Source organism: Sinocyclocheilus anshuiensis, unplaced genomic scaffold, assembly GCF_001515605.1.
Source record: "Sinocyclocheilus anshuiensis isolate Anshui unplaced genomic scaffold, SAMN03320099.WGS_v1.1 scaffold447, whole genome shotgun sequence".
Classification (NCBI taxonomy): Eukaryota; Metazoa; Chordata; class Actinopteri; order Cypriniformes; family Cyprinidae; genus Sinocyclocheilus; species Sinocyclocheilus anshuiensis.
The window spans coordinates 3815729-3817932 of NW_015552615.1; the positions used below are offsets into that span (position 1 = coordinate 3815729).

Sequence of the window (2204 nt, forward strand, 5' to 3'; positions counted from 1 at the left end):
GAAACTGGTTATAGTGCTGTAACACTGTCTTGTTATGCTGACTGTAACTTTTCAGAGGATAATTTCACAGGTTTTTGATGCCCTTGCAAAACAAGTGCATATTTATGATTCAATGAGGATCTACAATTCTATAAAAAGGAATGACATGGAGATTCTAAGGTAATACATTTCTCATCTTCACCAAGTCTTTTATAAAAACATAAATTATTCTAAAAACATGATATTAATAATACATAGAAAAGGTGAAAGATGCATGATGGGTGAGCTCTGTTTTAATCTAAAATCTGTATAGAGAGGCTTTCCAAAAACATGGGTCACTGGACGGCTGGACTGTTTGGAATCCAGAACAGTGGAAGCAAGACTGTGTGAACTGTGGGGTATTTGTGTGCACTGTTAAGTTTATTTCTCACTTCACTATAAAAATGTTTTCAATGTAAATGTGTTGTTTTGGGCTGTGAACAACAATGCTTTTTTGTTTTAAAGGCAGCAGAAATGGAAGCAAAAAATATGAAAATGTCATCTGAAGTGCTTCAAACATGTCAGCTAGTACACCTACGTGTTTACCATGCCACAAGCATGTTGAAAGATGTGACAACTGAAGTAAGAGAAATAGGAATTAAGAGTTTCAATCAAATTTGACAAAAAGAGAATATTACAATTCATATGTACAGCTGGACAGGACTTTCCGACTGCAATTGGAGAAACAGAGGAAAGCGAAATAGAGACCAACAACTGCATAGCCCAGGACATAAAAGCCTGCATTTATCAAAACACAGGTATAAGTAAGTACTGTGGCATATGCAAATTTTGGTGTAATTGAATTTTGCTGCTGTTAAAATTACAATAATGTTTGTTTTAAGAGCTCTGCATCCACACATCAAACGGGCTTTTGGTCGACACAGTTGTGAATAATGAAGAAATTGTGGTAAGTGTTATGAAAACCTGAAAAAATAAAATGGCACATATACATGCGCTGTATGACACATAAGAATATCAAGATTAACATATGTAGCACATTGATAAATAGTAATATTGTGCTGTAAAACAACTTTTTTCTTTTGTAGAAACTCCATCATGACCTCACATCTGGTGCAGTGAAATCACAAAGAATGTTTTTACACAAGCATCCGAATTATGCACCCACACTGAAAAATCTGTGCAAACTACGTATCTCAGTGTTTGACGAAGAACAGGTACAATAACATACCACAATTACTTATTTTTATAGCTTTATGTATGTGACAAATAAAAATCTTGAATCTTGAATCTTCATAGTACTGTTACACCAAAGATTCTCAATATCTTATCATTCATTATAATCTGAAACTATTGGAATGTAATTAAATTATTAGATGCTGGATTTATTTGAAACACTAATAAGTGAAATATTTGCATTGTTGTTTGTCATAGACTGATGGAATCATTGACAAAGTATTCAGTGTTTTGGCATTGAAAATAAAAGATTCATCAAGCGTTTCTTATGTTACGGAAGTCATGACAACCTTACGTTTTGTGAAGAAGACATTAATAATTCAAGAGCTAATTATATTTTAAATATAGTGTGTTAATTATGCAGTTATCAATTCTACATTTAATGCACAATTTATGTGATACAGTTGTAATGATTGTGTTTTTACTTGATTATAGATATCCATTCTGATTCTCAGAAAGACAGAGGGGTTCCACAGATTCTAAGCGGAAATGGCCTTTGTTGCTGGATACTGTGTGGAATAACAGTTTTAAGTGCTACAAGCAAAATATATATATATATATATATATGTTCTTATATTTTATTTGTAAATAGTTTTTTTTCTTGTTTTTATTTGTAAATAGTCTTTATCTAAATAGTCTTCTGATACAGTCTGTGCTCCGTGATTTTACAATTTTAAGTTGTCTTTCTTTTATTCAATTAATTCAATTATTTGCAGTTTGTCCTGTTGTCGCTGAAATTACTTTATGAGAAAGATTCATGTTATTGGGATAATTAACTTTTTTAATAGGTATTTTTTTATGCTTTACATTATTGCATAACAAATGTTATTACATAACATAAATCGTAATATCGTCACAACTACAGTCACTATCCATACAAATCAGAATGATTTCCTTGGAATGAGAGGCAGCAGCGGCTGGCTGGTTGAGCGTCCAACGAAGCGTCAGTAAGCAACCAGCCGTGATCACGTTCATTTGACTGCTTTAATTGG

General features: G+C 32.5%; 2 long non-coding RNA genes across 3 annotated transcripts; both read left to right on the forward strand.

The window, feature by feature from the left end:
* The first annotated feature begins 296 nt into the window (after window positions 1-296).
* On the forward strand, window positions 297-890 carry LOC107666056 (uncharacterized). 2 transcript variants are annotated; one of them, XR_001631628.1, is made up of 4 exons: window positions 297-392; window positions 484-600; window positions 672-782; window positions 861-890. It is a non-coding gene; the product is annotated as an uncharacterized LOC107666056 (long non-coding RNA). The 2 variants fall into 2 exon arrangements; XR_001631629.1 differs by lacking the exon at window positions 297-392 and having other exon boundaries at window positions 558-600; window positions 680-782.
* LOC107666057 (uncharacterized) lies at window positions 884-1463 on the forward strand. Its single transcript, XR_001631630.1, has 3 exons — window positions 884-925; window positions 1096-1193; window positions 1411-1463. It is a non-coding gene; the product is annotated as an uncharacterized LOC107666057 (long non-coding RNA).
* Window positions 1464-2204: the final 741 nt, after the last annotated feature.